The sequence below is a fragment of the Ascaphus truei genome, chromosome 4 (genome assembly GCF_040206685.1).
Source record: "Ascaphus truei isolate aAscTru1 chromosome 4, aAscTru1.hap1, whole genome shotgun sequence".
Classification (NCBI taxonomy): Eukaryota; Metazoa; Chordata; class Amphibia; order Anura; family Ascaphidae; genus Ascaphus; species Ascaphus truei.
In genome coordinates this window covers 15,098,780-15,112,997 of record NC_134486.1, presented here as the reverse complement: position 1 = coordinate 15,112,997, position 14,218 = coordinate 15,098,780, and the positions used below count along the sequence as shown (strand labels likewise).

Genomic DNA, 14,218 nt, shown 5'->3' with positions numbered 1-14,218 from the left:
ATTGAAACCAGACACACATTCAAAGGAATGGTGTGGGAGAGATGTACTGCATTGTAGAGAAGATAAGAAGTTGAAATACCCTGCAGGGCAGTTAATTATCCTGAGCGAGGGGCGAGCGCTGTATATGCCGAAATGTGACACTGTTACAGTACTGCACACGCCTATGCATTTCAACAATTTTCAAATGAGACATACTGTACAGTACAGCACTGCAAATGTATGTATTGTATACTTTAAATATGCAAATTACAATTACTGCGCGCGCACACACAGACTGTGTACTGACATAGGTTGAACCGCGAAGGTATTAGATTTCCAAGACAACAGCTCGCAAACTTCCCCCTGAGTTTTTACACGGCATTGCAGTATTGCAGACAGCGAGAATAAAATGCTAATATTACGAGAGCTAAAATAACGCAATTCACTCCGGGCAAAAAAATAAAAAAAACGCACCTAACCGGGATTATCTGAGAGCCGCGAATCTAGCCGTTTTAGACTCAGGTCGGCCGCCACTGTATAACTCTTACTCGCACACATGATCAAATGTCTATGTCAAGATACAGACCGAATCACCTGAGGTCAATGACACAGAGGAAATAGCTGCTGACAAAGGTTGCCGTGATAAAAATCACTCTCTCTTGGCAAAATACCATCTTGAATGAATTAATAAATAAGGTCACCTGATAGATATAATTGCAGGAGAAAGAGATTAGAGTAACTGTCAAGGACATGCGAGATAGAGGAAGAGCAGAGTGGACAGGGAGTCTGACCAAGGAAGCAAGGAGACTAAACAAGTGTGCTGACATCCAAACACTGATTCAGTCCACCAGGGGTTATGGTACCCAACGGGTGGATCCAGAATGTCTCACGCCGGCAAAGTGCTTTGAAGCGATCACCTCCCAGATTGCAAGGAGAAATGTGTTCAAGACCCATGATGGTCATAGAACTACAGTATGGTCCTGATTATGGGCTAATTTAAAATGCCGAGGGAGACTGTGAGTGTTAATACCCTTTAAAACATTTCTCCTATGCTCGAGGAAGCGAACGCTTAATGAGCACGTGGTGCAACCAACATATTGCTGGCCACACCCGCACTGGATCAGGTATATGACATAGGTACTAAGGCAATTGATATTGCACTTCATCTGTTAAACCGTTCCCTTACTGAATGATGCAAATTGGGATTTGACCACTAGATGCTTGCAAGTAGTGCATCTGGCCCTCCCGCACTTGAGATTACCAGATGGGCCTGCAGTCGCAGAAGAGGCAGGTGGACCACTTGGCCTTAGTTGACTCGATGCTACTATATTTTTGATGTTTCTAGCCTTTCTGTAGATGATGGAGGCCCTCTCTGGGAGGGTAGACCCCAAATGTGGGTCACACTTGAGAATTCTCCAATGATCATTGAGAATCTTTTGGATGTTTCTATAAGATTGATTGTAAGTAGTTACAAATCTCAAGATGGAAGGACCAGTGTGCCTTGTGTATCTAGGAACACCATACCCCATGTGAGGCCTTTTATTTGATGTGGTTAATAATAGAGACCTATCAAGTACCCTCACTTTTCTGAGGGAGTCTGAAACTAACTTCCTATCATACTGTAGCCTTTGGCTAGAAATTTCTGACTCAAAGTGTCCGTCTGGTGCAGAAAATCACTCTCTAGTTCAGTTTCTTTTGATCCGATGAAACTGCCCTAGAGGAATTTTCCAGAGCCATTGTTTGTGGTGATTGCTGGACGCATGGACGTAGTTGTTCACAGAGACAGACTTGAAGTGAGTGGGGGTGGTGATATTCAAGTCTGAATATGAGGCTAGGACTAGATCCAAAAATAGTATGGATTCTGCATTGATGGTGTGAGTGAATTTTAGTCCTAAATGATTATTGTCAAAAGAATTCAAAATGTGAGTTAAGGCCGCCTTTTCACCATCCCAAATCATAATGATGTCATCTAAGAAACGAGGTCAATGAATAAAACGGCGGTCACTGGTACTCCGGAAAGAACTCCAACCAGGCGCGTAAAAACTAAATTACTTTAATAATCAAAAAAGAAAAAAGAACATCCACATGGTAGTATACCTCTGACGCGTTTCGTTCTATAGTAGAACTTTATCAAAGAGTAACACCCTCTCCGTCCTCCTCTCTCTAAATACGCAATGCCGTATAACCATTGGCTAAAACTAACCACATGACCATTCTCAGGCAATAGGCCGAGAACCAATCAGAATTAAATAATATCGGCTTGCATCGAGAGAGTAGGAAGTGCTCATAATGAACACAGTGTAACACAAGATATACTCATGATAATTAAACAAAGTGACAATATTTGGACATAACAAACAACACAAAAAAAGGGGGTTTAAAAACAAAGAACATGTTGAAAAAGAATAGTGTAAACATCAACGACTCGATTGGCTCATCATAAATGATTTACACAGATATATGAATATATAATAAGCACTATAATAATATTGATAGAGCTAAATTACTCTTAAAGGGCCAATGCAAAGAAGCTAAAGATGCAACCTATATGTATGCTTTAATACCTGCTATCAACGCTTCAATGTATACATATACTAATGGAGAAGCTGACTATAGACAAAATCTAACAGATAACTCATATTTAGATGATACGTATAAAACATTATCTGTACATAGAAAAATATATACACTTTAAAATAATAAACTCTTATAGGCATAATAAAAATAAGCATAAGAAAGGATCCCCACCTCGAGCACTATTCATATTGAAAGGAGCTAGGTGTTCAAAAAATGTTTTAGCTCCCAGTCTAAATTTATACCAGATGGTTGGAGTGTGTTCAGGGTATGGATCCAAAACATCTCTTGTCTATTTAGTTTATTAACCCTATCTCCCCCTCTTGGGTGACACAATATATGCTCAATTGCTGAATATGAAAAATGGGCTATACCCCCTTTTGGACAAAGACTAAAGTGCCTGGATACTGAATGTATTTTATCCTGTTTCTTAATGAGTCTCACATGCTCTGCTATCCTTGTCTTTAGTTGTCTAGTTGTACGACCTATATATTTTTTATCACAACCACATGATAACATGTATATCACAAAGCTACTATTACAATTAATAAAGCTTGTGATGTTATACTTTTTTTTGTTGGAATCATACATAATGACTTTCACAGGGTGAGCATAGCGACACATTGAGCAGTGGCCACATGAAAAAAAACCCTTGGTATACCCTGAATTTGTGGGTAATCAGAACGGGAGTCAAAGAGGCTAGGTGATGAATATGACGCTAACGTTTTTGCTTTACGGTAAGTAAATGTTGGTGTACATTTAGTGATATCTGTAATGTCTTTATCCAAGGATAATGTTGGCCAATGCTTATTGACTATATCCCGGATGGACTTCGATTGTTTACTATACTGTATGTTGTTACAAAGATGGGACATCTATCATTAGTACCAGTAAAAGTATTAAACCTAGTTGTTTGTCTCCTTGATTTATTCTTATTCAGAAGTTTAGCCCTATCTAGTGAATCGGCATATTTAAAGGCGGTATTGATAATCTCCTCTGTATAACCTCTAGCCTTGAATCTGTCTGACATGTCTTTAGACTGTTTGAGAAACGTGTCATTATTCGAACAAAGTCTTTTTAGCCTGATGAATTGGGCCTGTGGTATACTTTTTATGAGAGAACGTGGATGGCTATTATTGGCCCTGAGCAACGTATTTTTGGAATTTGCCTTCCTGAAAATATCGGTTTGTATGGTCATGTCGTTGTCTATGTAAAGGAATAGGTCGAGGTAATTTATATGATTTATATTTTGTTCAAAAGTGAAATTTATATTTAAATTATTGTGACTAAGTGTACTAATGAAAGAAAACAGTGAAACTTCATCACCCTCCCAGATCATTATGAGATCGTCAATATATCTCTTAAAGAAAATTATATTAGTGCGAAATAAATTATTAATGTGATATATATAATGTGCTTCCCAAAAACCCATAAATAAATTAGCATATGATGGTGCAAAACTGGAGCCCATTGCTGTGCCTAATAACTGTAAATAAAACTGTGAATCAAACATAAAATAATTATGTGTTAATAAAAAAGTGATAGATTCCAGAAGAAAAGCCCCATGAATGACAGAAATATCTGATAAATTCAAAAAGTGCCGTATTGCTGTTAAACCGTGCTCGTGCTGTATAATGGAGTACAGGGAGACCACATCTAATGTGACCCACCTGTACTCCTTCTTCCAGACCACAACCTGTAGAGCGACAATAAGTTCCGTTGTGTCCTTGATGAATGATTGCAGACGGAAGACCAAAGGTTTTAAAAAGCTGTCCACATACCACGATAACCCATCTCCCAAAGATCCAATGCTCGCAACAATTGGGCATCCAGGTGGATAACTTAACTCAGTATTATGGTATAGCCTATCCCATAGCTTCTTTGAATACCCAGTTAATCAACCCCACACTGATGAGACCCATTAAGGTCGAAACAGCTGTCTGTGGGTGGTTTTCTGGGTATGCACCTTAACCCTGGCTGTGCTCAAAGCTGTGACCATGCAGCAAGCTTAAGCCTATAGGGAACCATGTTAAAAATGGTTTTTTAAGCAAAAAGTGGCACTGAGTGCTCATTTGCATGTCATTTTCCAGAATCCCTTGCTGCAGTGGAAGTGCTGTATGCTGGGTGATAATGGTGAAAGGTGGGGTTGCAGACCTGCCTAAGACATGCAGATGAGCATACAATTGTATTTGCATACAGTATTTGCTTTCCTGTGGAAGGTTTTTGTCACTTTTTTTACTCACCATTACTTAACTCAGTATTATGGTATAGCCTATCCCATAGCCTCTTTGCATACCCAGTTAAATCAGCCCCACACTGATGAGACCCATTAAGGTCGAAACAGCTGTCTGTGGGTGGTTTTCTGCGTATGCACCTTAACCCTGGTTGTGCTTAAAGCTGTGACCATGCAGCAAGCTTAAGCCTTTAGGGAACCATGTTAAAAATTGTTTTTGAGGCAAAAAGTGACACTGTGTGCTTATTTGCATGTCATTTCCCAGAATCCCTTGCTGCAGTGGAAGTGCAGTATGCTGGGTGATGATGGTGAAAGGCAGGGTTGCAGACCTGCCTAAGACATGCAAATGAGCATACAGTTGTATTTGCATATATATATATATATATATATATATATATATATATATATATATATATATATATATATATATATATATATATATATATATATAAAGAATAAAGCGCCCAACCCTAGTGCATTACTGTTATAAAAAACAATTTAATTAAATCCAAGGCTCACAAATTAAAACTCACAAACAAAGTATTTGTAAAAGCGTGTTATGAGAATTATACTCATGCTCCGATGAATGATTAGAATACCACTCCTCTCCTCCACTGCTCCAAACAATCGTGCTGACTACCACAAGCCTCCGTTCAGCAGGAACTCGCGCTGTCAGTCACGTCAAACTCTTCCTCTGGAAGCAGACCTCCGGTGTCTTCGGTTCTGGGCTGGGAGTGAATTCAATATAACAGCGGGTATACTTGATATTATGGTGTCAGTAAATCACGAAGGAACACCTAGACATCAGCATCACATGCGACCCTACGCGTAACTTCAGATACTGTATGCTGATTTTGTCAGGGGATAAATTCTGGGTATACTTGTTGCTGCTATATATACCCAGAAACCAACTAATTAAGAAATGCTAGCTAGAAACTCATGTGCATAGTATATGCACTAATGACTAATTTCAATCTCATAAACATAAATGCTCTAATCAATATGCCCAATAGTTAAGCATAATAAATAATGTAAATATAAAATAAATATAAAATATATATATAAATTGCAACTCAAAACCTGAGCAGGTACATAAACATATGCTATACAAAAATATATAAAAGACAATAAAGATCTTGAACACATACAATGAATCTAAAAAAAAAAAACAATATAATATTAGGTATAAACTAAAAAAATTAATATTCAGAGGAGGACTTTTATTTAGATGTTAAATTAGAACTGGCTTGTTTAGGAGGACAAAATGTATTTAAGATGAATTGATACTAAAATAACATAGATCACAATTATCATACTAAGTAATGTTAGACAATGATGATCTACTATTCATACTTATGTAGAAAATCAATTTGAAGATGACTACAAATAGTATTACCTATTTGGAGAAAAGAAGAAATTCATAGGCAGAGATAATAATGCTAGATTACAGAGATAATTCTGATTGGTGACTGGAGGAAACTAGATCAGGTGTTTGTCTTTACTTAAAAAAAATCAGCGACAGAATACATCAATACTAAATCTATACAATCCAATGTATTTTATCTCAAAGACTTGTTTTAACCCCTTACATGGCGCCATAACAATATCCTAATGTCTAGATCTAATCATCAATTATTGGATATTGATAAGATTAAATATGGCCTTAAAAGTATAGACATATTAACAGGCCCGAGTAAATGTGCTGTAGCAATACTTGCCGGTAATGGTAAAAGAAGAGAAGTAGTAGTTGCCATTAGCCAAGGTCAGGGATAGGAGAGATCTGGAAGGTCGGGTATAGAGGGAGAGGGGGATTGGCCCAGTATTAAAGGGGTTGCACCCCATATGGCCACCCCCTGACCTCACTTGGGTGCAAGGGGTTAACTGGTCTGCGGTCCAGTAATGTGTGTTTACCCTGCTTCAGCACCCAAATGTATTCCCCTGTAACAATGTATATCCCCCATTGCAGTGTCTGCACCAACACTCACACTGGGATCCGTTCGGGAGGAGAAGGGTTAATAGTTAGGAAGTGATTATAGCCCTTTGTTCCATTTTCCCGCCTTTGCAGGCTCCATTTTGCAGTTCCCCATAGGCAGCCGTTGCAGCTCCATACGATCCTATGGGGATTCTGGCGATTTGGGCCCATTCTCAGAGAAGACCTGCAGGTGACGCCCGAGAGGAGCAGCGACGGTTCCCCATTGTAAGTCAATGGAGCCATTCATTTCAATGGGGATTCCTCAAAGCCGACCTCCAGGAACGGGTTGGCAGCCATCCAAACCGCAGACTGCAAAAGCGGATATATTATCTGAAAGAGAGCTTTGATCACTCCAGGTCAAGTTCAAATTAAATTGGAGTGGGAAACTTAGGTTCTAGGGCACCCCGGAATAAAATTATTTTTGGCCCTAGATCCTAGGAACCCCCTCACTCGACCCCAACCGGGTCCGAGAGTTAATGACCCCGGTAAAGGGTCGTGCTCATTATGAGGGTCGTGCATTGACTCCAATGGCGGAGGTAAAAGACGGAAGTAAAAACGGCTAAGTCGGAATGAGCAGAAACCTAGAACCCATAACTCTGGTTCTGTTCAACCTAGAGGGCTGAGATTGAGCCACCATGTAGTCCTAGTTCCGGCAGGATTGCATGGCAAATACCGACCCTCTCGGGGCAACACAACAGAACCAGGGTAATTGCAAAGTTTAGGTTTCTGCCATTGACTTGCATGGCAGAAAAATGCCTCGTGTTCCAAAAGTGCTTTTAAACTGTAATTGTGTAACTCCGGTCCGGTGGGTCGCAATGAGCTGAAACTTGGCCACCATGGAGGGTCCCCTCCGGCATGAGGGTCTGGCAAGTTTCGGCCCGTTCGGCCCAGCCGAATGGATTATTTTAATATATATATATATTTAGAACTGTACTGTATTTTAAAGCGGGGATTAAAGCCCACAAAAGTCCCTGGCTCTGCTTAATGTTAATGCTCAGGGGGGTGACACATTGTCTACAACAGACCCCCTGATCAAAGGCTAAGCCGCTCTGGCTGAATACATTAGGGCGGAGAAACGCAAGGCTTGAGTGGTCTGTAAGTGCTGTAATTCACACTTACAGACAAAGGGTTTCCTGTCCAGATACCAGTCTGGTAGACATTTAGGCGCCCTGACTTTGGTGTGGGGCTAAAGAAATGAGACCCCAAGGGCTAGATGTGCGCATGTGCCAACTAACTGGTGGCATGATCTAACAATGTTCCCACGTTAGCTGGCAAAGAGGGATTGGGTGCAGATAATTGTCATCCATGTCTGGCACCCAATGCCAGGGTATAGGACTGAAATCCCATATAAACCAGTGTCAGCCCTATACCCAGTGTCTTCGATTTTACAACTACTTGATGCCTGATTGCTGTATGAATTGCCAATCCTGTACCTGTATGCTTCATTACCCAACCCCCTAAGTAAGTGCTATATTTTGTCTGTTATTTGTATCATCTTGTGTGTTCACCTATTTAAGGAATAAACTATATTTATTATATCTAAGTAGTGTTCAATTCAACCCAGTTATTTTCTGTATATTATATCCTATCACAAGTTACCGTGACAGGCATATAATAACCTGGTGGCAGCGGCAGGTTTGAATTGAACCTGTATTACAGTTTACTGCGGGAATTCTGTAATATAGTAGGAACTCGGGTGAATTACGAATTCCTAAGGCTAACGATATTGAACACACGGGTGTACAACATATAACACAAGATATAACATCAACTCACTGTTCCTACCTAACCCCTAAAAGCCTTGAACCATGAGCGAGGGTGCCGGTTCATCTACAGTCCGGACTTGGGCTCAGCTGCGGAACAAGTGCCACGAGTACAGGCTGCCCATGGAGGGCAGAGATATGGAGCAGATGGTGGAGACCGTCAGAGAATACGAAACCAGGCTTGCGGAGCTCCGAAACCCAGCTCCGCTTGTCGCCTTGCAGCCGCTCGGAGAGCAAGGAATGGACCCAGCTCCGGGATGGCAGAGACCCGGGGAGGGAGCGGGGGCACCTCCCGGGAATAGAGCCGCAGGAGGGGTATTGGTCGCTGTGGCTACCAGTCCATTCACCCCTGAAATGCTGGTGCTGATCACTGCGTGGAGTGACAGAGGGACACCGGAGGAGCGATGCAGTTCCTGACACTGGTAAATTGCATGGCAAATACCAACCCTCCCGGGGCAACAGAACGGAGCCAGAGTAATTGCAAATTTGGGATTCTGCCATTGAGTTGCATGGCAGAAAAAAGCCTCATATTCCAAAAGGGCTTTTAAACTGTAATGGTGTAAATCCGGTCCGGTGGGTCACAGCGAGCTGAAACTTGGCCACCATGGAGAGTCCCCTCCAGCATTAGGGTCTGGCAAGTTTCAGCCTGCTCGGCCCAGCCGAATGGATTATTTTAATATATATATATTAAGAACTTTACTGTATTTCAAAGCGGGGATTAAAGCCCGCGAAAGTCCCTGGTTCTGCTTAATGTTAATGCTCAGAGAGGACGACCCATTGTCTACAACAGACCCCCTGATCAAAGGCTCAGCCACTCTGGCTTTATACATTAGGGCGGAGAAACGCATGGCTTGAGTGGTCTGTAAGTGCTGTAATTCACACTTACAGACAAAGGCTTTCCTGTCCAGATACCTGTCTGGTAGACTTTTAGGCGCCCTTACTTTGGTTTGGGGCTAAAGAAATGAGACCCCAAGGGCCAGATGTATGCATGTGCCAACTAACTGGGGGCATGATCTAACACTGTTCCCATGTTAGCTGGCAAAGAGGGATTGGGTGCAGATAATTGTCATCCAATGTCTGGCACCCAATGCCAGGGTATAGGACTGAAATTCCATATAAACCAGTGTCAGCCCTATTCCCAGTATCCTCAATTTTACCAACTACTTGATGCCTGATTGCTGTATAAATTGCCAATCCTGTACCTGATTGCTTCATTACCCAACCCCCGAAGTAAGTGCTATATTTTGTCTTTTATTTGTACCATCTTGTGTGTTCACTTATTTAAGGAATAAACTATCTTTATTATATCTAAGTCCTGTTCAATTCAACCCAGTTATTTTCTGTATATTATATCCTATCACAAGTTACCGTGACAGGGGGTCCAAGCTGAGATCGAGGGACGTGAGAAGCTGATTAGTCAAGAGGGAGCCGGGGTCGAGAGCCAGAGATTGTAGTCTGCCAAGCCGAGTCGTAACCTGAATAAGCGAGGACAAAAGAGAGAGCCAGAATAGACATCCACAAGAGATACTACTGAAGCAGCGGCCGTTATTCGAACACTTCAAGCGGCAATTAATGCGGGAAACCGTGATCAAAACGGGGACAAAGCTTGCTGTGTTTAATGAAATGACCGCGACACATTAGCTTCCCAAAGCAGGGACTCCTGCTATGTGAATGCTACCGACGTCTGCCTTTGTGTAATAGACGCGCAGAAAGAGAGTCTGAATCAGTCACTCTAACTGCGCGCCTCCAACAGCCGATCGCGGGGGTTTTATTAAAATTCTAAAATAACAGTTTTGTAGCAGGGGGTCTCCTGAGCTGAACAAATTAATTTCAGGTCCGGGGACCCCCTACTTCCCGAGTTACAAGCCCCGTTATGGGGTGCCGGTACACCCGCCATGTTAAAATCCTGTGGGATCGAATCAAAACAATGCAGAGGGATACCGGCACCCCATAACAGGGCCTGTATTTCGTGAAGTAGGGTGTCCCCAAGGCTGAAATAAACTTTGTTTAGCTCGGAAGACCCCCTGCTCCCCCAAACTAGTATCAACCCCCTCCCCTAATGATAAAAAATCATTACCTTAGCGGGTAGCTGCTAAGGTAATGAAGCTGCTTATATTTTATTTTTATTCATAGTGTGCGTGAGCAGGGTGTCTCCTGAGCTGAACAACGTTGATTTCAGGTCCGGGGACCCCCACTTCCCGAGTTATAGGCCCGTTATGGGGTGCCGGTATCCCCGCCATGTTAAAATTGTGGGTCACGTGACCGCGGGACTAGAGGGATACGGGTACCCCATAACGGGGCCTGTAACTCGAGAAATAGGGGGTCCCTGGACCTGAAATCAACTTTGTTTATTTCAGGAGACCCCATGCACACAATAAATACAAATTTTAAATGTAAGCAGCTCCATTACCTTAGCGGCCATGCAATGCCTGCTAAGGCAATGAAGGAGTTAAGGCACAGGTGCCAACGCTGTGTGTAAAAAACTAAACAATGGCCTACACAGTTTAATAAATCAACCCCCTCACCCCCCGCCCCGCCGTACCACCAAAGACACATACATTACATTAATGGGCCAAATAACTATTATCCAGATATGGATAATAGATTATTTGGCCCATTATTAAACACATTAACTACAGTAGCATAATAAAATAAATACAGTTCTACTGTTCTTACTAACACCGCAATACAGTACATTCTGACACATACACTACAGTACTGTATGACAAGCAATGCTCTAAATAAAATTAAATAAATAAATTACCATAAATCAATCCATTCACAAATCAATTCCAATACAATGCAAATCAATTACTGTGCACAAATCACTATTCAAATCCTAGAAACAAAACAAATAAATAGAAATAAATTACCATCAATCAATTCATTCACAAATCAATTACAATCCAATCCAAATCAACTAAACAAATCACTATTCAAATCCTAGAAACAAAACAAGGAATCAGAAATAAATTACCATCAATCAACTAAATCTAACCAACAATAAGCCACTATTAAAAAGCAAGGCCCCCCCACCCTGAAATAAACTATAGCAAACACATTTGCACACCAAGCTGCAAAATACAGTTAAAAATCCATCAAAAAAAGCAAGCAAACATGAGCAATACAAGCTTTTATTTGCACTGTATTATTTGTATCCATAGGGGTCGAGAGCCAGAGAGTCTAGTCTGCCAATATATAGTGCGGCTGACCAATCGGGAGCGGAGGCAGGCCTGGAGGAGCGCGTGGAGCTGTCCTGGATAGGTCCCCTTGATTGGCAGGCAGGTGATCAAGTTTGGTCTGGGGTAATAGCCTGCAGGTTATTTGGGGGCGTGGTTTCACTGCTAGTGCAGTGAATAAATTATCTTCACCCGGCGCACGCTATCCAAGCATGCATGGGACTAACGGCAGTCGCATTAGAGGGAAGTACCTGCGGAGCAGAGGCGGGCCGCCGGAGACGGCGGGGATGCCCCAGGGTAACGGTGGGTGGATGGAGCTGGCGAGGGGGACGTCCCACAGTAGAGGGAGCAGCAGGAGGTAAGGGAGATTCACACTGCGGTTGCCGAGACGCCCTAATCCTCACAGTAACCCCCCCCTTCAGGGTCGGCCTCAGGATGATCCTCCCATGGTTTGGATGGAAACTTCTTTTGGAAGCTTTTGAGAAGCCCTGATGCGTGAATGTCTTTAAGAGGTACCCATGACCTCTCTTCGAGTCCAAAGTCCTTCCACTGATCCAGGAATTGAGCCTTACCTCTCGAGAGGCGGGAATCCAGTATAGCTTTGACCTTGTACTCTTTGTTGCCCTGTATGATCACAGGATCTGGTTTAAGAGTGTGGTCCGGAAAGTGAGGACTGGAGATGAACGCTTGAGAGGTGATGTGTGAAAAACATTAGAAATTCTCATGCTTTGAAGGTGGAAGGCCACCGGGTTTATCTGCTCCATGATAGGAAATGGGCCCAGAAACCTAGGTTCCAATTTACAGTATGGGAAGGGTTTTGAGGTGGATATTCTTGGTAGACAACCAAACCTTATCCCCTGGCTTGTAATTGCGTGCAGGTTGGCGACGACGGTCAGCCTTGATTTTCGAAGTCAGGGAGGCCTTTTGAAGTGCCGATTGAAATCTAGCCCAAGAGTCATGTAGGAGGGAGATGCGTTCATCCACGAATGGTACACCAGAGGAGATATTGGAAATAGGCAGGTGAGCCGGGTGGAATCCGTAATTAATAAAGAAAGGCGTCTCACAAGGGGATTCATTCCAAGAGGAGTTAAAGGCATATTTAGGCCAGGGAAGTAATTCCGACCAGTCGTCCAGGGAGTCTGAGACGAAGCACCTTAAATACTTCTCGAGTGATTGATTAACCCCCTCGTTCTGCCCATTAGATTGAGGGTGATATCCTGAAGAACAAGAAGAAGAAATGCGCAAACTTCTGGTGAAGGTCCTCCAGAATCTGGAAACAAATTGAGAGCCTCGGTCTGATACGATGGATGTGGGAATGCCATGGATCCGGAAAATCTCTCTGGAGAAAATATCGGCCAGGGCGGGTGAGGAGGGTAATCCTTTGAGAGGAACAAAATGTGCCATCTTGGAAAACCGATCTACCACTACTAGAATGGTGTTCATGCCATTCGACCTAGGCAATTCAACAATAAAGTCCCTGGATATGTGGGACCAGGAGCGCTCAGGGATGGGTATAGGCCAGTGGCTCCCAAACTTTTTCGGTTCAAGGCTCCCCAAGGCAATCAGGATTTTTTCAAGGCTCCCCAAGGCGATCAGGATTTTTCTGCGGCGCCCAAAGTAAAAACAAAGGTGTATATACATACCTAACAGTTGCAGTGCGCAGTTGGTGTCTCTCTCAGACCTCACTCTCTCTCTCAGACCTCACTCTCTCTCTCAGACCTCACTCTCTCTCTCAGACCTCACTCTCTCCCTCTCTCTCTCTCAGACCTCACTCTCTCTCTCCCTCACTCTCTCTCTCTCTCTCTCTGACCCCACTCTCTCTCTCTCAGACCTCACTCTCTCTCTCTCTCAGACCTCACTCTCTCTCTCTCTCAGACCTCACTCTCTCACTCTCTCAGACCTCTCTCTCTCTCTCTCTCCCTCAGACCTCACTCTCTCTCTCTCTCCCTCAGACCTCATTCTCTCTCCCTCAGACCTCACTCTCTCTCTCTCCCTCAGACCTCATTCTCTCTCTCTCCCTCAGACCTCCCTCTCTCTCTCTCCCTCAGACCTCACTCTCTCTCTCAGACCTCACTCTCTCTCTCAGACCTCACTCTCTCCCTTTCTCTCTCTCAGACCTCACTCTCTCTCTCCCTCACTCTCTCTCTCTCTCTCTGACCCCACTCTCTCTCTCTCAGACCTCACTCTCTCTCTCTCTCAGACCTCACTCTCTCTCTCTCTCAGACCTCACTCTCTCACTCTCTCAGACCTCACTCTCTCTCTCTCTCCCTCAGACCTTACTCTCTCTCTCTCCCTCAGACCTCATTCTCTCTCTCAGACCTCACTCTCTCTCTCAGACCTCCCTCTCTCCTTCTCTCTCTCTCAGACCTCACTCTCTCTCTTTCTCCCTCACTCTCTCTCTCTCTCTCTCTCTCTCTCTCTGACATCACTCTCTCTCTCAGACCTCACTCTCTCTCTCTCAGACCTCACTCTCTCTCTCTCTCTCAGACCTCACTCTCTCTCTCAGACCTAACTCTCT

The 14,218-nt window shown here is 43.1% G+C and overlaps 1 protein-coding gene across 1 annotated transcript in view; it reads right to left on the bottom strand.

Annotated features, from left to right (window-relative positions):
• LOC142492233 (vomeronasal type-2 receptor 26-like) overlaps positions 1-14,218 on the bottom strand; it is a 110,152-nt gene that overhangs the window by 71,031 nt on the left and 24,903 nt on the right. The window lies entirely within an intron of this gene.